The following is a 22304-nucleotide window of genomic DNA, read 5'->3' as shown; positions in this document are numbered from 1 at the left end:
CAGTCATGAAAGAAAACAGACTTTTTGTGAAAGAAACATTGTAGAGATAGGGATAACTAGTGAAGTGTTGCATTTCTTCCATGAGGATGGGGAGGAGAGAGATTTTATTAGTCATTCATGTCTGTCTCCCCACTCCCTCTTGGAGGTTGCTCTTTATTTTTGTCAGCATGTTGTATTCTGCACATGCCAAATTTCTGTTTCTTTGTCGCTTACAGGTGAAGTTCAGTATTCTGGTGATTTGCGTACTGTAGCTCTTGTAGGAATGTTTGTAAAACTAGTTTGCTTGGGTTATAGCTCTTTTTTGTGACTGAAGACATCAACTAGGCGGATGTTCATGACACACATCCCGTGATGTGCTCAGTGACACTACCCGGGGAGTCACAAGGGCAGTGCGTGGCCTGTTTAGAAAAATATGTGCCTGGAAACTAACAAAAGGTGCTCAGAATATTTGTGTCCTAACATCTTGGGTCCATTACTCCTTATGTGATGACTTAGACTGTAAGTTTAGCAATGTTGAAAAAATGAAGTTACTATTTCCATCACGTTTGGGAAGAGGCTTCTAGAAATGTGCTTTAAGTGGCTGAGCAGACCCCAATGTATGACATTCTTGTGTTTTCATCAATACTTAGTTTTAATCTCACTGAACCAATTTGCTGGGGGCTGATGTGTGAAGTGACCCTGATTCTGCAGAGTTTGGAGAAACTCAGGAGATGCTTGGTGCTCCCATTTGCCATTACTTCTGAAGGAGCTTGGTGATTTGGGTTCCCTACCTTTGACCTCATGACTCTCAGTGTAAGAGCTAAAGAAACCTGTTTGTTTACTAAAGTCATATATTAGTCTCACTCTGTAGTTTTCTTCTCTGAAATGTATATTGGAACTAAAATGGTTAAATTAGTACAACCTTGCACTGTCGTCATTTGGTATAGCAGTGATCTGAATGGATTACTTGTAAGTGCTGAGTAATCCTTGCCCCAAACTGTGATAATAGCCAGTAATAAATAGCATCATAAAACTGACATGGCTTAGCCAATGTTTTTCTTTAGACTTAAATCATGATTTGTGTGTTTCAAAGATAGAATTTCTCCTACTAGAAAGTCTGGGAGAAAACACCTGGAAAGTAAACTCACCAACAAGAGCGTATTATGAACCCAGAGTAGTTAAATCATTTAAAAAGACAGAGAAATAGTATAGAAAAAATAAATGTGTAAAACTCCTCTGTCTTGTACATTTTGCAAGCAATAGCCAGAGGGATAGCTTTGACCTTAAAATAAGGTTAACTTATAAAAAGATGGGTTTATCTTCCCTGACAGGTTAAAATTGTTAATATTTATGAAGAGCAAGTTGCTTATCCAGAACATTTGCTTCCTTTCTAAACAAATCATAGTGTAAAAGAGTCAGTCTTTTATTATGCAAAGTGATGGGGTGTTGTTCTGGATACAATACACATTTTTTTCCTGAGCTGAAAAGGAAACATGTATTTTCAGTTTGACTCCAATCTGTTTGCAGTACTGTAGCATTTAAAATCTAAGGCTGGAACCTCCAATTAGAATTTTAAATATTTAATATGGTATTAATTAAACTCAGGTAGCAGGCAGTCACAGATGACTGTACGTAGGTACATAAAGAAGAGTGAAATCACTTTCCCAAATCATAAAGTAATAAGGTTTTGGCAGAACTCAGATGTTTAGAAGTATTATCTAGTCCCCTGCACCTAGACCCAGTTGCTGATTGACTGATGTTATAAATAGATGTCTCTAGAGGAGAATATTCAATGAACTTCCTCTCCGATAGCCAGACTGTGATAGCCGAAAGGGGCTTTCTTTGGTTATGTGTGAAGAAGTGCAAAAATTATTAAAAATACAAGCCACGGAATAGATGTTTCAAGTTTCATGCAGTTCACTGAAACAGCAGAAAACACAACATTGATAAGGGTCTTACTGCTGTGTAGACTCAGGACGGAAAAGCCAAGAACTCCATAACTAGCTCTAATAGTATTCCCTTTCAAGATATTGACTAGTTTATTTATAGTTACTTTGCTTTTCGTAACAGGGTGTATTGGGTTTGCATGGGAAGCTTTTGGTAGTGGGAGGACTACAGGGGTGGCTTCTGTGAGAAGTTGCTAGAAGCTTTCCCCACGCCCAACAGAGCCAATGCCAGCCATCTCCAAGAGGGACCTGCCGCTGGCCAAGGCCGAGCCCATCAGCGACGGTGGTAGTGTCTCTGGGGTAACATAGTTAAGAATGGGAAAAAAGCCCTGAACAACTGCAGTCAAAGAGAGGAGTGAGAATATGTGAGAGAAACAACCCCGCAGACACCAAGGTCAGTGAAGAAGGAGTGGAAGGAGGTGCTCCAGGTGCCAGAGCAGAGATTCCCCTGCAGCCCGTGGTGCAGACCATGGTGAGGCTGGTTGTTCCCCTGCAGCCCATGGAGGTCCACACTGGAGCAGATGTCCACCTGCAGCCTGTGGAGGAGGCCATGCTGGAGCAGGTGGATGCCTGAAGGAGGCTGTGGGCTTGTGGGAAGCCTGTGTTAGAGCAGGTTTGCTGGCAGGATCTGTGGCCCCGTGGAAAGAGCAACCCACTCTGGAGCAGGTTTGTTAGCAGGACTTGTGACTCCATGGTGGACCCAGGCTGGAGCAGTCTGTTCCTGAAGGACTGCACCCCATGGAAGGGATCCACACTGGAGCAGTTCATGAAAAACTGCAGCCTGTGGGAAGGACTCACATTGGAGAACTTCGTGGAGAACTGTCTCCCATGGGAGGGACCCCGTGCTGGAGCAGGGGAAGAGCATGAGGAGTCCTCCCACTGAGGAGGAAGGAATGGGAGAGACAACATGTGATGAACTGAGCACAACCCCCGTTCCCCATCTCCCTGCACCGCTTGGGGGGAGGGCGTAGAGTATTCAGGAGGAAAGATTTGGTTTTATTTCTCATTATCCTACTCTGATTTGATTAGTAATAAGTTAAACTAATTTTCCCAAGTCAAGTCTGATTTGCCAATGACAGTAACTGGTGAGGGATCTCCCTGTCCTTATCTTGACCCACAAGCCTTTTGTTATATTTTCTCTTTCCTGTCCATCTGATGAGGGGAGTGATAGTGCTACTCAGTGGGCACCTGGCTTTCAGCCGAGGTCAAACCACCACACGAGGATGATATCAATGATAAATGAATGTTGTGAGAAAAAACACTGTTTTTAGAACTTTTTTAAAGATAGACTGTTATACTTGGTGTTTAATGTTAGAAATAGCAAGTTGATTCATATGGGGAGAATTTATTTGCATAAACATTTTTAATGTGGGAATGATAAATTGAGGATAAATGTTATTGGATTTGCATCCAGCGTAGAATGAAAACACAGAGAGGAAAAATGTGATGGAAAGGAGGAATGACAGCACAGGAGAAAGGTGAAGAAATGAGAGGAACAACACGAGACAGGATGAGAGACACCCTATTGGGCAGAAAGGGACAAACCTAAATCAACTGGTCAAATATATTTATCTATCTGTTTATTTAGCTGAGAGCTGTACAGTCTTTTCATAGGCACAATATATGTCAGGAAATAAATATGTCATAGGCTATGTGAAATTAATTTGCAGGTCATACCTGGCCCATATACCATTGTTTCCCCATTCTTGACCTAGATTAAAACTTACTTACTAAAGCATCCACATTTCTTAGGGGAGAGAAAGTGAGGTTGTCTTATACCTTCTGCACCATCTGGGCAGCACGCACTCTTCCCCTGTGCTTGGCCTTCTTGCTGTTGGAGATAACACAGGTTTCTCCCTTGCTGGAAAACCGATGTTTGTGTTGGATAGGACTCAAAACAGGGAACTGTGTGTGTAGGCATTAATTATAGGAATCATGTTCATACTCTCCCTGTTAGAAAATTAAACACAGATTTCAACTTTTGCAAAGCTGCTATTTCCTCCACACCTATTTTCTTATTGCAAGAGATTTGTACCAATTTTCTGTGGATTAATAGGTGTCAGCTCACATTTAACAGATATATGATAAGTTAGAGTCTTTCAGGCCTTTTAAAAAGGTCTTTGTTTGTTTCCACAGCTCCAGTGGTTGTTCCTAAAATTCTCTGAAGTGGAAAAGAAACAGCAATATCATCCTGGCATTTCACCGCAACGTTTGCTGATGCTTGTTGAATTAGGGAAGCCTGAACACAGAGACTTTTTTAGGACAGTGGACAAGGTGAGAGAGTTGGGGTTGTTCAGCCTGGAGAAAAGAAGGCTCCAGGGAGACCTTATTGCAGCCTTTCAGTACTTAAAAGGGGCCTGTAAGAAAGATGGGGACAGACTTTCTAGAAGGGTGTGTTATGACAGGACAAGCGGTAATGGTATTAAATTAAATGAGGAGAGATTCAGGTTAGACATGAGGAAGAAATTTTATACAGTGAGGGTGGTGAAACACTGGAACAGACTCCCCAGAGAGGTGGTGGGTGCCCCATCCCTGGAGACATTCCAGGCCAGGCTGGACGGGGCTCTGAGCAACCTGATCTAGTTGAAGATGTCCCTGCTCATTGCAGATGACCTTTGAAGGTGTCTTCCAACCCAAACTATTCTATGATTTTACGAAGTTTCACTGAGTTCCTTCTCAAATGGTGACCAGAGAGCAAGACATGAAGGCAGCAGTGGGAGCCAGGACTTGCACTCCTGCAGAGGACCAGGAGGACTGCAGCCGTATTTGCACAGGGGAGGCTTGACCTGCTGAAGAATGAAGAAGAGGTAATGCTGTGTTTGGCCAGAGGATGAGTTGTCAGTGCATTGCTGGATAGTTCAAGCTTGTGAACAGACGCGTGACATGCAACTTTTGTTGGATTAATAAAGCAAAGGAAGGCAAACACTGGGGACTTTGGCTGAAGCTAGGTAAAACTTTAAAAGGAGTGCTGCTGGCAACCTGTGGTTTACTTTGGAGAACGTCACTAAAAGGAAAAGGCAAAGAGCTTTCATTTCTTAATTCTTCTAGTGTGTAGCAGAGAGGTGGTTGTTAGGGAGTTGCATTTCAGCCAACCATATTAACAGAGGTGCTGCAGTCCCTCTGTGAAGCACGTTGCTGTAGAAGAGTTGATTTGTGAACTGAGGAAACTTCGTTGTTATGCTACTAAGACTAAGCATGTCAGCTCTTGCTTTTACAGTGTAATAGGTAAGTCACTGTAAATAAAGAAATTAAAAAATTGAATTCTTGTCACATAGATGCACAATTCACCTTCCTTTTAATCAAGGGCAAATTGCAAAATGGAAGTCAAGGTATTAGGTTCTTTTCTCAAACTGCTGAGGTGACTAGGTTCCAATTTGGTGTTTTAATCTCCTATCTCAGGAGTTTTACTGTTTTGCCTTAAGAGGAATGCCTTAAGAGAGTTAGCTCTATAGTTCCCTAGTTTCTCACAATGCTATTCACAAGTCTAAATAACCTCAGACACTATGCTGGCTTCCAGCTTGTGCTTTTGACAGCTGTTTATAGGTTATCATATTTCTGCCTTTGAACACTAGCCTGACTGAGATCCAGCCTGAAAAAGCTGTAGCTGCTAATCAGTATTTTGCCTCACGTGAGTGCAGATGACCCATCCATAGTTTGTGGCTTTATGCATAGTGCTGCCCCTGCAGATGGAATCTGGGCTTGGCATGCAGTGCTTGTCATCAGCCTTTTCCAGAGACCCGTTTCTTTTGGTGCCTTCTCAGGGTGTCAGGGTGGCTTCCAGCACTGTCACCTGCAGCATCTTGTGTCTTGTGGCACCCGTACGAGGTATGGTGACTTGTGGCTCCCAAGACAGGTGTTCTCACACTCTCAACTGAGGCATTGTCACCACCTCTCTCCAGTTTGGTAAAGTTTAAAGCTCAGATCCTTCATTTGGGGTGAGCAATTGTTGTAAGCACTTTCCACCACTCCCAAGATCTGGTGTCTTTGTTTGGTTTGTTTCCTGCATTACGTTGTAAAGACTCAAGCTTGCTTTGATGCCTCATCATCAAAGAGAGAAAGCTTATCAGGAGGGCAGCAGTGGTTCCCTTTTCACCACTCACTCAAACCTGTAGCCACCAGTTCGCTGCTTTTTGTGGGGGGCTGTCTGCCAAAAAAGACGCTGGATTTCACAGAGCCCCTGGACCAATGCCAACCCGTTCCCTTCTAGCACCTCGGGAAGGCAGAGAGTGTCTGTCTCGTGGCCTCTAAGTAACTGCTGAGTGTCATCTGGTGCAAATTGTGGAAATAAGGACAACTTCTGAGCCTGGCCACACTGAAACTTGGAGGGAAACTGGGGGTTGCTGATACTGGCCCAGGCAGAAGCACTGCTTAAAGCAAAAAAGGAAACCAATAGAAAGGAACCTTATTTTTTAAATTACTGGTAAAATACTTGATGTATAATGACTTCTCAGTTCATACGAAGGAAACAATATCATGAAACATTGAATGGTGCAAAAAATTTAGCCAAATTGATACCTTTTTAAGTAAAGATCAAAGACCCTGAGAATAGTAGGTAAATTGTTTAAAATGAGGAGTGAGACTACTGCATCTGCAAGAGCTAAATTGAATCCTAGGTAAGAAATGAAGTGGGACTGGAGAAGGCTGTGTCTGGGTTAGCCAGAAAGGTGGTGAACTCATTTGCTGATGTTGCGATGTGATGCCTGCGTTGCACACCCTTTGGAAGTTTTGCTTTGATCTAGCTTTAGTCCAGGTCTTTGGACTGAATGTCTATTAGCACACAGAAGCCACTGCCAGTTTTGTTTCATCTCTGAGGTGTTCACTGTGTATGCTCCCATCATCCAAACAAAATATGGGAAGTGGAGACATTGGGAGAATTGCTGCAGAAGTGCACTGTGTTAGGGTGTAGTTTCAGAGCAGACAGCTTGCTGGGGCTGTAGTGAGAGATAGTGAGTAGTACCTGTCAAGTAAAATAAGTCCCTGTACGCAGTTCATGGGCAGGAGTCTGAGCTGGATCCATAGAACACGTTGGTGGAGTGGAGGAGGCAAGGCATGTGGGGTGCTAGTCTCAGGCTCCACACAAAAACAGTGCAGGTAGCTGCATGTGGTGAAACAATGCAAGCCAAGACAATGCCCAGCATTTGGGAAAAGAAACTAAGACTCCAACAAATCCTGTCATTTTACAAGGTGGTAGGCAAATATACTTTTCTTGGAGAGCAATATTGTACACCTATTAGTAATCTGAGCTCTGGGGAGCATTGCACAAGATGGTAGACACTTTCAGTTCAAGTGCAGAAATCAACACTATGGCAGAAATGGTGATATCAATACTAAAGAGTTCCAGTCCAGTCCATCTTGTTTCCTTCTTCTGTCCCCATCTAAAGCAACGAGAGAGAAGGGTAAGTGTATACAACCAAAGGCTTTCACCTTTTTAGAAAGAGAAGAGAAACTAAAGAGGACATGTTTTGGTCCCAAAACTCCAAGGGAAGTATTTGAGGAAGATTGTTGTGGAAAGATGAAGATGTAATAAACAGTGAAAAAGGACAGCTGCTATATAATTGGTCCACTTTTAAAAATGAAATTTCTCCTAATCTTCCCAAAAAAAAGGGTTAAAAATGGCTATTTTGTCTCATTATTATAGGAAAAGATGGTAACATGCAAGTTTCCTTTATCTCTATCTAACAATTTGGCAGAAAATAAAGTCAAAATTAGTTAGATACTTATGGAAACTACTCTGAAGTTGCAGTTACACTATCAAATGTTACCTGGGAACCATAGTCTCCTGTTGGCTAACTTTTAATTTTTTAAACTAAAACCCAAAATCAAGCATAGCTGTACTGCCTAAAAACTGCTGATAGAACCAGTGGGGACTGTCAGTCATTTAGAAAGAAATGAACTATTGATATCTCCTCATGCCCATACACAGACTAGGTATGTCTAGAGCTTAATATGATGCGGTATCCTTCGAGCTACTGCTCTGGAGTGAAAATGTTGTAGACACGTGTGATAGAAAATAATGAAAAAAGCAGGGTGTTGCAAGAGGTGGTGGTGTTGAGCCCAGATGATGGTGCTAGGGACAACTCTTTTTTCCACACCCCTCTTTTTAGCTGTTTTGCCCAGCTGTTTAGCTGTTTTGCCCATCAAGGTGGTTTCACAGAGCCAGAGCACATTGTGTGCAAGAAGCAATGGGCTCTTACCGTTCCAATGTCTGTAGGGAAACACACAGGTTCCCACAACTCACAGCTGAGTAGTGGGTCTCCTCAGGACTGTAGGATGCCATGGAAGGAAGCCAGCCTCTCTTCCAGAAGCAAAGCGGCCAAATTCACTATAGTGAACTGAGTGTACTGTTTTCAACTTTGGAACAAGCTCAATTGATGCTGCTGGCACATCCTTTAGGTACTGACCCTTTCAGGGTAACTACCGAAACACTGCGCTTAGTCGCTCTGCTGAACATGGACTGAAATAGCAGAGCTAAGGTTAAAGGCAGAGCTCTGTGGGTCCAAGCTGAAATTCACTGAAAGTGCCAAGTCAGAAGTGAACTGAAGCATCAGGATTGAACTGATTGAGCCGATGCTCTGGCAGATTTCTACAGGAGAGCTGCTTAATGGAAAAAAAGAGCATAAGGCCATGTGTGCCAGTTACAAAGGGTCACTGAGCTCTAAGGTATATTGGGTATCTGTCTCATCATGTCTTGTGCGCTTTTTGATGTTAACAAAACTTTTTTAGTGAGGTGTAGATGTGTCTAGACCCAAAGTATGTTGCTGTGTTTGTAAGCGAAGGGAGGAACCACGCACGACACAAGACAAATGCTGTGTACTGGCATGTGTGCTCAGCAAATAGCTAGGAATCCTTAGAGGTTTTAGGAGACACGCAATCCCCTGTGTTTTCAAAAACAGTATGCTAACAAAAGGAAAAAAAAAAGAGAAAGAAGAGGTTTAAAACTGTCACTTACAGACTTGAAAATGTCACCTCATTAAGCAGATTTTCCTGGAAGCCTTCCGTGGTTTTATGTGAATTTCATACTGGCCATACCAAATTAAGCAAAAAGGAAATAAAATTGCAAAGGGAGCCATCTTTCAGTAGTATAGCTGAACGTTCTTCTGAATGGAAAGACTCTTCTTCTCCCTTGTTTTGATTTAGCAGGGGAAAAACTAATATTCCTGCACTTATTCCTGTAAATAAGTGGTGTAGCCTGTAGCTAGAAATCTCCCAACAGAGCTTTAAAGCAAAACAAATTGCTAACCAATGTATCCAGAATATTTGTTCTGGCAATAATGTTGATTTGACTAAAGCTCAGTAAATCTGCCTTAGATTTCTAAGGAAACTGTTCCTAGATTTCTGTTAGTTTTATCCTGATACAGGGAATATGACTTTGAGGTTTTCAACCTCTTGCTCAGCAAAAATAACTTTTTCAGTGATGTTGTTAACGGTGTCTCCGACAAAGTCATTTTCTCTGAGCAGCTATAAATGTGATCAGTGAAAATTCCTTTTGTCCAAATTAGGTACTGAATAATGCATATTTATAAACAATGCATTTACTTAAAGGAAAAATTGAAAACTATTTCAGAAGCCTGTCAAAAAAAGGAGCTTTTTTTTCCTTAATGTGTTGAAGTGAAGTTGAGTAACCTATAACTTGGAATGTTGTAGAGTTACAATGACACAGGATGTAACTAGAAACAAGGAATAAAAAATGAAACAAAACTGCCAACAGAAGCTCTAATTTCTAAATTTTTAGGCATCGTCTCATTTGACGTGCATGCAAAGTAGCCAGTTTGAATGATGATGTTGTTATTTGTTGTGCAGAGCTATACTATTTTCTGCTCATGCTTTTTTAGTAGTTTCACTTTTTTACTTCTATGCTGTTTCCAAGGTTGACAAAAAAGGTGTAGCAACATCCTCAATATTTCAGCATAATGAAATAATATTATGATTTGAAAGTTGAAACTCATGTGGTTTTGAATCCAGAAATCCTGGGGACTCAGAATTGGGCTTTGTGAAGTTGTCTTGTGTGCTATACTGGGTTATTATAAGAGCTTCTATTTTTCTTTAATGTTATATTTCACTAAATGAGAGATTCATTGATACATTAAAGAAGGGGTAAAATTAAATTAGCTTAACTCCCTGAATTTAGGGATGTATCTATCACGATGCCAGTGCTCCAAGTTTTCTAGCTTTCTTTTTCATTGACTAGAAAGTTGACTTCAAAGAACTTTTCAAATGTTGATGGCCAAACCTTTGTGTGAGACTTCTTACTGTGGAGCCCCATTCTGGGCAGCTGATTTTTGTCACAAGCTACTATCGGGGAAACTCACTTTTAACAGGCATTCAGACATTACGAACTGAAGGTGTTTTCTTTAATCAGTCTCTTACTAATCTTTTAAAGCTGCATCTAGACTTTTCCACTGGGGCATACCATTTATGCCTTGGGGCTCTAGTCCATGCACCGCTACAGGTCTTGCCTGACCTGTGTATTTGAGTTTCCTTAATGCAGAAAGCAGGGAATGATGTGTTTTCCGGTTTTGTCCTGATAGAGAATTGGCTGAGGCATGGAGCCAAATGCAAAGCAGGGAAACTTTCTCAAGTCCCCTGATCAGATATAGCCTGAGACCTCAGCTATGAGAGCAAGTATTTATCCCATATATCTACATCTCTTTGAGGTGAGGTCATCAATAAACAGCAGTGGATTATACTGTCTGGCATTTCCATTTGGTTTTGCATTGCTAGAAACCCTGAGATAGTGGTTCCTTTAAATCACCTAAAATTCCCTAAGGTTTTTCATATTTAAGCAACTAACATGGGTGATTAAAGCTTTTGAGGGACTAAGTTACTTGTCTGAAATTAAAGACACTTTCCAAGCTGCTAAATCATGTAGAGTGTCTAACTCATGTATGCTTTTTTAAAAAATGTTCGCAATTTTATTTAAAAAATTATGATGTAAATAGGCTGAATGGAGGCGATGGATTAAATTTTATTGTAAATTCATCCAAGAGGCCAGAATTTCCTGCCTGTGTAAAAGATCTTATCCTTATTGTTATTGCAGCCATTATAAAAGAGTATAGTTTTTGATAGCACCAAGAGCTCTGCTGCCTGTTTTCACTTGCTGGGGATCAAAAGGTCACCTCAGCTTTGTGACCCTCTTAGACCTGGGTGGCAAAGCTGTACTGGATTTTGTGGCCCACTATACATTACGGTTTACAAGACAGTACGGTTTACAGAGAAATGTCATGCCAAGGATCACATGTGGCCCTCTCGACCTCTCAACTTGAATGAGTAAGCTCCCTTTAAAGCAGGATTATTTGGAACAGGCTCTAGCATGAATCTAGAATAAACATTTAATTGCTCTTACTCTGCCGTGAGATGCAAAAACTCTGCCACACTTCTTATAGGAGAGCATATTATGTAATAAAACATTATTTTCATACTTCCATGGAAAAGACCATGACTTTTTACTGTTGACTACAGCTTTTTACTGTGAGCTTTCTCAGTGGGTGAAATACTGTCTGATTTGAAGCTAGTGTAATTTCTCTGTTTAACCTCAACGAATTTTATGTATGGTAGAAATTATTCCTAATGAAAGAATTTAGGCAAATGTATGGGTCACTTGGAATTAAAATATGAGGGTTGTATGTAATGTTAGTTTAGTTTACTTGATATAGAACATGAAAAGGCAACAAGGGTAAAATAATCCTGCTAAGTCCCTAGTAGACAAAGAGGACATCAGACAGTTCATCTGAGTCTGCATACCCAAATTATGATAGATGTGTCATCCCACCATGCCCTTCATACACTCTTTTGACTAATTTACAACTGTTAATTTATACTCTGAACTCTTCATCTTACAATCTCACTATGATATGGATGTAATGCTTGAGAGCCCTGATTCTCTTGCTGCTTGCTAGGTATCTGTCAGCCAACATTTACTGATCTGTGTGGCAAGTTCCTGTTCCTAATGAATTACCTCAGCAAAGCAATTCAAGTGCTTCAATTAAACCAGTAATTCAGGTGTCTCTTGTTCCTGCTTGCCAAGCAGAGCTTGAGCTGAGTTTTGGTGGGTAATGGAAACTGATATTCCACAAAGAATCCTTATCCATTATCTGCCTAACCTAGCTCAGACCCAAATATGTGATGTGCCTTTTCTCTTGCTATCTCACCCTGAGCAACTCAATTAAGTCTTTCATATCTAATTCTGCTTAAAATACACCTGGGAGCCCACAGGTATTTTGGAAAAATCCCCCACTACTGCCACATGGGTGGAGCACCACACAAAAAAGGCAGCTGTAGCCATCTTTTGAACATTTAACTGGCAGGGTGAAGAATGATTATTTTAGCTGGTAGCTGAACTATAGGCCTGGAAAATGAGGGACCTGTGCTTTGGAGTCCTGCCTTTGCTGGGAGGGTATCCCATCTATGGATTCTCTCTCTAGGATAACCTGGCTGTAGACCTACATGGAAAGTCACACGGGCAGGCAGGGAAAGCCAACACTACCTTTGCAGCTGAATGGCCAAGGCAACTTTTTTGGAAGTAAGACAGAAAGTCCTTGCTTAGGACTGTTTCCTTGGGGGCAGAAGAGGGAAGAGAGGCTGACAGGTAAATCATGTGTCTCTCCTGCCTTTGATATTTGGCTTCCACTGTTCAAAAAGATCTTGGCCACTGTGCGTGGCATTCTATAGGCTGTAAGGATAAACTTCATGCCCTGGATGATGCTGGTTCTACAGAAATAATCTTACGGTCATCACTTTTGCTTGTTTATGTATGGGTGACTCCTGATGCAAAATGGCTCATTTTTGGCTCAGCCTCTGAGGTATCCAGTATCCTTGTGTGCCAGGGAGCCTTTAAGGCCAGGGCAGCCTAGGCGCTAACTTTGGACTTTCAATTCCTCACTGGAGATGAAGTCCCTGAATGGTTCAGAGTCTGCAACACCTAACTGGTAGGTGTGAAAGCCAGTTTACTGGATTATGTTCTCTCTTGAAGCCACTCTGTAGCATCCTGATAGATGTTGGTTATGACTGAGCCAGCCTGTTTAGGCTCACTCTATTTCCAGCAGCCAAGGCTATAAGAGCAGGCCCAAGCAAATGAATACTATATTTTTCAGTGATGTAAGTGTGCTACAGGGTGGCCAAATATCATGTCTCCAAACCAGTCTTAACAGAGTTTCAGCAGAGGTACCTGAAAAATCTTGCCAACAAATATCTTAAATGTAAATATTTCATTTAAAAATTGAGTGCATCTTGGTTCCTTTTATTTCAGTTTTAAGTGATGGTTAGGTACACAAGATTAATTTGTTTGACTAATTTTCCTGTAACAATAGTGGAATCTAATCCAGGTAAAGACACACAACTGTTCAAAGATTTTAAAATTTGCTTTCAATGTTAACTCTCCAGCTGTGGTTACAAAAATAATTCTTTCAGAAATCTGATCTGCATTTCTTCCTTTTGTAGTGCTTTTGGCTTCTTTTGGCTTTCTTCCAAACCTGCGGTGATGGAGTTCCTCTGCTATTCATATTTGCTTTCACAAATCCTAGCTAAAGAATGCAGAAAAAGAAAGCAAGCTCTCTTCTAAATCAGCAGTGACTTGAACTGAATGGAGCAAAAATACCATTCTGCTACATTCTTTCATGAAGTGCTTTCACTTAGCTCTTGTTAATTAAGACCATCAAACTTCTGAAATTGTACTAATGTTGAAATTGTAGTTCTCTTTCACTAAATATTATTAGGAATAACTGCCAGGGATAAGGAAAAAATAAAATAAAGCTTTCAAAGTGTCATGGTTTACTTTGTTTAACACAGGAAGATGGCAGTTGTAGTATTTTGCTTGATATAATTTTGTAAAGGAAATATTTTTCAGTCAAAACCACTTTTATACTATCCTAAGGCAAATACCGTAACACTAATAACCTACTCTTGCACATTATTTCAAAAAGTTTAAACAGGATAGAACAGTGCATTAAATGCATCACAGCTGTTACATATACTTTTGAGTTTCGATTTACTTCTGTTACAGTAAAAACAGCTTTTTATAGATGGATGTTTCATGCTTTCCATTCTAATGTATGACATGCAGTGAGATTCACATTTCCCTTAAATAAGGGGTTTGCCACTGTGAATCCTTATGACAGCTGTTGAACAGTGGCTCCAGAGCAGATAATTTCAGCAAAGACAGTATAAAATCCATGAGAGCTTCATATTCAAATTGAATCCTTGTTCGGAGGCTCCTAAAATAAAGACTTCCAAATTTTTCATCATGAAATACAGTACTTTGGTGTTCTAAATTACACCTACAAGTGATAAATGTCAAGACAAAAGGGGTCTGGGAAGAGGATGCCTTAAAATGATGTTACTGTGCGTAACTGCTGCTTAAGAGAGAAAAATAAAGTGCAAGCTGCAAGGCTTGCTGATTTGCTCTAAAATAAATAAACCAAATGAATTTAGGAAAAGATGACATTAAGTACACTTCAATAAAATGTGGATGACAGAATGTCTAATGTTTGCCTAGTATTGCATAGTCTCTATTAGACATACTGGTTCATTGTCCTCACCTTCAGGGGTTTTTTTGTTGCCCCAGGTTAATAAATCAAAAAATGTCCTTAGAGATCTTTTTGGAAAACTCTTGATTTAAATTCTTTCTTCCCTTTTCTTACTTCTTGGTTAATTTTAATATTTTAATTAGAAAAACAATATACTCCTTTAGTAAAGCTCTGGAATAGGTCCAAATCAAAAGCTTAAGAATAGCACAGCTAAGACTTCTATGGCTTTCAGGAATTTTAATTAGGCAAAACAAAAATGCTTTCTGGTTAGATTAATTTTTTAATGGTGGTTGTCTGGTTTATTTTTTTCTCTTTTTTATTATGGTCTTGTAAAAACAGAAAACAAACAAACAAGCAAAAACCAAAAAACCCCTCCAAAACCCAAAAACCAACAAGTTGTATTTAGTCTTTTTATATTTTTGGAAAATGGTGAAATTTGAAAGTCAGCAAAATATTTAAAAAACATGTCTTTTGTTAAATGTCAGGAAGTTTTATTTGCCCCAGTTGAAATTCTCTTTTCTGATAGATTGTAAGGTTTAAAATTATATATATATATGTATAAGTAGGTACTTGAAAATATTGATGTGTATAATAAAAGTCTGATTTTGTTATGTTTATTTGCATATTGAGGAGTAGGCTTTCTTCCATGTCTTGTTCTGCTGATGCCAGATGGAACTTGTTGAAGGGTGGAATATTATTCAGCAGAACCAAGCATTTGAGAGTCAGTGAAAAACAATTTAAAAGCCTTAAACCAGAAATACTCTCTCAACATCCTAGAAGAAAGAAATGCCACAGGTTTATGCTCACCAAGTAGATAAGCTAGAGAGACATTTTACTGAAATTATCTTCTTATAAGTACAATTTCTCCATGCCTTTCATTTCTTTTTTTTTTATTCTAAAGCACAGAAGCTTCTGTCAATTCCAGCATTACACTTTAACATATTAATTTAGAAAATTTTTTTCCCTAGTATCTCCTCATATGGCTATATTACTAAGGAGAAGTATCTGGCTATGAAAACTGTATAGAAGAGATGCAGGCTGTAATCCTACAAAGACTGTGTGCATGAAGACAATGTGACCACTGATGAATAGAAAGTTAAACATGCATTTAATATTTTGCAGTAATACCTTTAAAGGAAAATATTTGCATGGAAGGCATGCTATTGTAGCAGCTAATATCAGAAGAATTTTTTTTTCATTGCTTCTGAAGCCCACTGTTGTGCAATAACGTGTACGTCAGCAGGAAGCAGAATGTGTGCAGCAGAACGCACTCCAGAAGAGAAGAAAATCACACAAGATCCAATGTTTTGCAATGTGTAAAATGCATAGGCTGCTTGCTCTTTTTTGCTTCTTTCAGAAAGTGAGGTAGCTTATTTTCTGCTCTAGGATATGTGCCAATCTACCACCTCAAGTGACTAGGCATTTCTTGTGTGTCCCAAGGCTAAGCGCTGGGATGAGTGTTATGAAAGAAGCAGTGGAGTAATATCTCGATGCCTTTGAAACTGAAAAGAGCAGGATTTTGCACAAGATTTTAAAAGGCTTACAGTACTTAGTGCTATTGTGATTAATATCTCCATTGTATCTCAAATAATATACCAGATCAAAGTACCATTGTTACAGGTCATTCAAATTTACAGGGTGAGGGATTCTGAGAAGAGTTGAGACAAGATGAAAACAGAAATGAAGTCATGTGGGTATAGTTATTCTGGCAAGTACCTGAGGAATACAGAAGAGAAGTAGTTCACATACAAACTTTTAAAACTAGAAATGTACCTTAAAAGTTATTTTGTGAGAGTGCGAACTTGTAAGTGAAAATGAAATCTTAGAGAGTTGCTTTAAAAGTTCTAATATTTTAAAATAAATATGTTAAAAATATACATTTAGTTTGTCCACCAGTAGCTGTGTCTTGATAAAGGAAGCTTTCATAAATATTATGAAAACTTTGGAAAGATAACTGAAAAAAAAATTTTTTTGAAAAAAGAAAACTTTATAGTTCATGATAATATGTTTTCACTAATCGCTGGATGTTTAACTTAGTTGACCTTTTGGATCTAAACAGCTCAAAAGCCTGAAAGCCAAATCTAGATCTGATAGACATAGGTGTAACTGTGAGAATTTTTTCCTTGAAACTTACAGGAGAATGTATAAAAATATGTAAAGAAGTGCACTGGGTTAGAAGTGCATAATAAATCCACTAGTCCTACACTTCCTTATGCTATCATTATAGAAATCAATTCATTTATTAGAGACTCCTACTGCAGTAGAACATTTTTCTTTCCAGTTGCAAATCCTGAAGTGTTTGTTCTGGGACTTTATTTCCATGCTGTCCACATGTAACAAAAAAGGCCTTCCAGAATAACCATCCCTCTCTGGTATTTCACGTGACAGGAGGGAAAGAAAGACTTTCTATACAATGTTGAGCTTAAAAATAAACTTTTCATGTTTGTGAATAAGTGAAAGCACAATGTGATCCTGTGTTTCAGTCTTGGGTGTATGTTCATCATGGATGCTTAATTACGATGCACAGAACTGAAGCCGAGCTGTGTACCCCTGGTTACAGGACCCAGGAGATGACTGGATTTGCTGTTTGGTAACTTGTTCCTCAGGGGCCAATTAAAAGCACGCTGGGTAAAGTTAAATAAAAAAACATATAACTCCTGTATGCTGTGGATTTTACTAATTCCTGCAAACTGGCATCAAAAGAACCTTGGTAAACTGACCTTTTTATTACCTACTTTATATGAAACATTTAGTAATACCTGTACATTCTAATTTATATCACCATTTATTGTCAGAAATCTAACTGGAGGAAATTTTTTAATGCATATTTCTTCTACTTTCCTTGTGAAAGTAGAAGAGGTATGATTTTAGCTGAGAAACTCTCTGTACTCTTGCAGCCTCTACAAGAAAATATTCCACTTCTTTCTCTGCTGATGTTCATGTAGAGCACCATATGAAGGAATTTCAGTTTTTGTTTATGCCAGTAATTTAATCTTAAAGTCATAAGAGCGTGTTTATTTTAGGTCTGCCAGTGATAAATTCTTTCTGCTTTCAGATAAATCACAGTTAAGAGAGTTGTTGAATAATTCATCAATATAATTTTGAACATTTTACTGTATCAGGTCTGAGAAAATATACCCAGAAAACGAACAGGAAAAACATAAAGCACCTGTAATGTATTGCAAATGTATATGCATGAAGAATATGGTCTTTGTTTCTTTTTTCATTTTTATCTAGTATTATGCTGGTGTGGTTGCTTAAGTTTAATAGGGGTAGCCCAGTTTGCAATGGTGCAAATGGTAAAAGAGACGGGAATATGATCTGATATGCATGGATGAAATGGAACACCGGAGCAGATATACATATTACAGCAATGTATTGGCTCATGTTTAAACATAAATGACTGTATCAACAAGCAAACCGCCATTAATAAGCAGCTGCTAACGCTGTTGGAGATTTTGTCATATGTATGAGTACTTTTTGCTAATGAGAAAATGCCTCATTTATCAAAGCAATGTTGGTTTCATAGAGATGTAATTCCAAGACTCTTGTGTTGTACTGGAAATACCAAAGGAAGTGAAGAATGAATTAATTTATATTAGTATACTTGAACAGATTTAGAAAAAACTGTGAAGAAGTCTGCAATCTAATAAGACTGGAAAAGTCTTAGCTTAGAAACATTGAGGGTTTGCTAACAAATTTGTGGAAAAAAGGCCAATAAATATTCAGGGGGACAAAAAGGGCATGAACACTGATTATGTGGAAAACACTATCATTTGCACTTTCAGTCAACAAGAATAGTCTGAACTACTCACTTAAGCACACTCTGTAGGTAATCGGGGAAAATGAGCATTTCCAAAAGGGTATACATCCTGTCTGGAACATAGATGTTTAATGTACATGAGATGAATTACTGTCTGCAAGTTCTCCTGTGTCTCTGGTGGATAGGAGACTTGTTACTTCCATGAGGGTCCCGCATCCCTGCAGCACACACATATATTTGCTATTCGTTAACATCAAATAATTTACTGTGCTACTGTACAAAGCACACAAAAGACAAGTAACAAAGAATATGAAAGTGATGACTAAATTAATTAGCAGATAGCAAAATTAAATTGAAATTAAATGACCTTCCAACAGTCCGAGTCTGCAAATATTAAGTAGTGTTTGTTGTTGCATATAAAACAACAGAACAAAGCAGCTTTATATGAATATTGTTTCCCTTTTTAAATCTGATGCCCTGAGACATCTGGATACTCATGAAAATTCCTAGGCTTAGAAACTGGGAAGATCAGGCTGAAAACTTATCCCCTGATACTATGTCAAATTTGGAAACAACAAAGTAAGCAGTTAATTTTTAAATGGTTTGGTTTGATGTTTCTTTTTTTTTTCCTTTTTTTTAAACTGTTAATCCAGCTTGTTGGCAGAACTCTATGCCTAAAAATTGGAAAACAAAAAGGGATATAGAAACTATTAACTAGCCTTTGTGTTTATAGCAAAATTGAAAATATGTGAAGAATATGTGATTATGTGAAGACTTGAAATGATCTTAAGGGAGTCAGTAGTTGTAATTCCATAATTCTTTGTTACAGCCTGCAGCTGGCATTTTGCTATGTTCGTTATATTTATTCTTAATTTATTGAAGTCAGCCAACTCTAAACCTTTTAAAATAGGTGTTAAGTTTGGAAAGAGTCTTTATGAATAAAAGTTTCATCAAGGTCTTATAGAAGCTTGTGGAATCATGAACTAATGAGAGCTGATCTTTGCAAAAGTCAGACAAGCTTGGGCTAGAAATACAGGACAATTATGTTCTCTACCAAATCACAATGACTGTTGAGGATACCCATTAAACTGCATGTAATTGCCCATCTTAAAATATTTTTATCATGTGTAAAGGTACAATAGTGCTTTTATATGGCCTATAAATACTGAGTGTGGAAATCCCTGCTAAATGTGGCTCATACTCAGAGCAGTGGAGAAAAAGATAGGAATGTGGCTCATGAGCAGACTGAACAGAACAGTAGTTTGACAAACGTAATAGAAACTTGACCATGCTAATTGTTTTATCAGCTACATTTACCTAAGGATTCTAATATTCAGGTAATGATCCCAAGACTGTGGTCCCGTGACCACCATTTGCAAGGCAGTCGGAAATGACCTGCACAGTGAATCACATAAAATATTAACATTTATACCATCTTTATAGTTTCTAACCAAGGGTGTAAAGGTGGCAGGTGAAATTCTTTAGGCTGATGATTTACTAATTTGGGGATGTGCTAAAAGAGATATTCCTGACCGGCAGCAGGACTGGAGTGCTTTCGTTGGAATGACGTCCTGCTCCATGTGTTTCCCCGACCCTGTGAGGTGGGAGCACCCATGTAATGTGCCGGCTCCACATTGTCACTATAGTTTGGTGCACCTGGACAGAGGAAAAAGGCAAAAGGGTGCAGATGGGAAAAGGAGCAGCACAAGAGGAGAATATGTAGCATTGGCCTTATGCATTGCACTTCTGCTCCATCTGGACTTCAATGCTTCCTCCCTCAGCTTCTGCACAGCTGCTGGACACACTGGTTATATCTTCTCCATAAACACAAAACTACACACAAAAAAGCAGTTTCTGTAAGACGCCTTTACCAGAATTTTTTTTGTAGAATTTGCTGACAGCACAGTCTCTTGTTTCTGCTTCATCGACAGCATAACCAAACAGTGCCTTTTCTGCTGGGGTGGGGTATAGATGTTGGTATCTGAAAAGAACGAAACATAAATTAACACTTTGCTTCATATTGATTGCCACTTTTCATTAAAGAGTGGTGTTATCTGGTATGTCAATTCCAAAGAAGCCTTAGCGTGAAACATTTCATTCTTTTTGGTTTTGTGCTACTTACTGAACTACTACATAGCATCATAGGAAATGTTATTAGACAAAGAAAGGTTTAAATATAAGAAAGCAGTACCTCTTCCTAGAAGGGCTGCCGTTCTGTCTGAGCTGGTTTAAACATCACCATCTTGGGAAAAAAATATGTAGAATAGTAGGTCATTTATGATAAGACTTATTATTTAGTTCCCTATTAGCTGTTAACAGCTAAATTCTCTCTGAAGCATCTCGTATGATCCTACTGTGAATTTAGACCAAACATGAAATGTTGGAAAAGGCTTTTTTTTTACCACAAAGAAGATTTTATGTGACATATGGAAAAAATTGTAGTTCATGTTGTCAACCATACAAGCATAAGAATGTAGACTTCAATGCTTCTCTAGCACATACCTAAAAATGAGTTTCATTGATGTAACTGATATGAAATACCGAACATTTGCAGAACTCTTGTCAATAATACAGGAATATAGAAATATAGTGGTATTTGTTATATTTTACACATTAGTTAACAACATTGCTAAAATTGCTGCTTTCCTGAAAGCATTGACATCTACATGTTACTTGCTTTAGGATGATAATTTCACTTTACTGTTGCATGGCATAATTTTTGCCAGCATTTCAGTGACAGGAGAGGCAACCACCATAAGCTGGAACATGGGAAATCCTGATTATGAGGATGCTAATTTTTATCCTGAGAGTGGTTGGACACTCTTGAAGAGGCTGCCCAGAGACCGTGAAAACTCCATTCCTGGGGTTATTCATTGACTGAACAAAGCCTTAAGCAAGCTGGTCAGGTTGGACCAGCTTTGTGCAGGGGTGTTCAAACATATGGGACTGAAACCTCCAAATATGACAGCTGCCAGGAAATACTTGTCAGATGAACTATGAAAAAAGGCTGCTCACAGCTGCCTTGTCAATACTGATACGATCTTGCTAATGATAACAAAATTCAACTGGGGAGATGACATATTTATCACTACATGAGCTTTCCTAATGAAGAGAAATCATTAAAGGGGTAAACCTGGTTCCATGATTTTTGGAAAACAAAATTATTTACTGAGATAGCATGACAATACTGGATACAAGCAATCAATTTAGGCATAATTAATTGTTGTGCACATTAGAGTATCCCATGGAGCATCCTAATGTATCCACATCCCTGTGCAGTTGAGAGATATTATACAGTATATATGGGACTATGGGAGATCCTTGCACTTTTGGGTAGCAGTTGAAAGCTGGGATACCCTAGTGTATATCCCCATCACAGATGGCACTTGATACATTAGGATTAACTGAGCCAAGCTGTTGGCAATCTTAATTCAGACCATAATTCAGACCATTGCCAGGTAGTGCTGGTCAGAAAGAGTACTTTGTACTTTGTACTAATACAATGCAAAATAATGAATTTGAAACATCACAGGCTTCCAGGGGCAATTGTAACCCACCTTCCCAGCAAACTAGCTCTGGAAAATTGCTTCTTTTGCATTATCTTGGCATGCTCACACAGTGGGCCTGTCTTGGAGATGTAAACTAATCCCTCTGGCTTGTGTGGCACCTGGTCATTGCTCTTGGTGAGACATCCTGGTATGAAGCCAGTGGCTGAAGAAGGCAGCCAGTGGGAGGTCCCCAGCCAGTGCTTCCAAGATACCAGTCTCCAAAGGAGAAACCTGGAAGTCCTGTTATTAACTTGGATTCAGCTTCCAGCCCTGCCTAAAAGCCTTGAAAATCCTGGCTAGAGACAGATGAGAGTTTTTGAGGCTCTGTCCCCGCTCCCCACCCCCCGTTATAGGCTGGGGACTGGGAACCTGGACATGCTGAAATTGATTTCAGAAAGCTGGAACAATCCCACTGGTGCTGTTTTACTCTCAGGAAGCTGCAAATTCTGTCATCTTCAGAAGCTGCTGAGGGAACCTAGACAATTTAGGCTTTTTCAGATTTAACAAGAAAGCCAGTTTCACAGAGCAGCTGTGCAGAATATTAAAG

Source organism: Caloenas nicobarica, chromosome 1 (assembly GCF_036013445.1).
Source record: "Caloenas nicobarica isolate bCalNic1 chromosome 1, bCalNic1.hap1, whole genome shotgun sequence".
Lineage (NCBI taxonomy): Eukaryota > Metazoa > Chordata > Aves > Columbiformes > Columbidae > Caloenas > Caloenas nicobarica.
The sequence above is the reverse complement of the archived record's forward strand: the minus strand, read 5'-3'. Positions refer to the sequence as shown.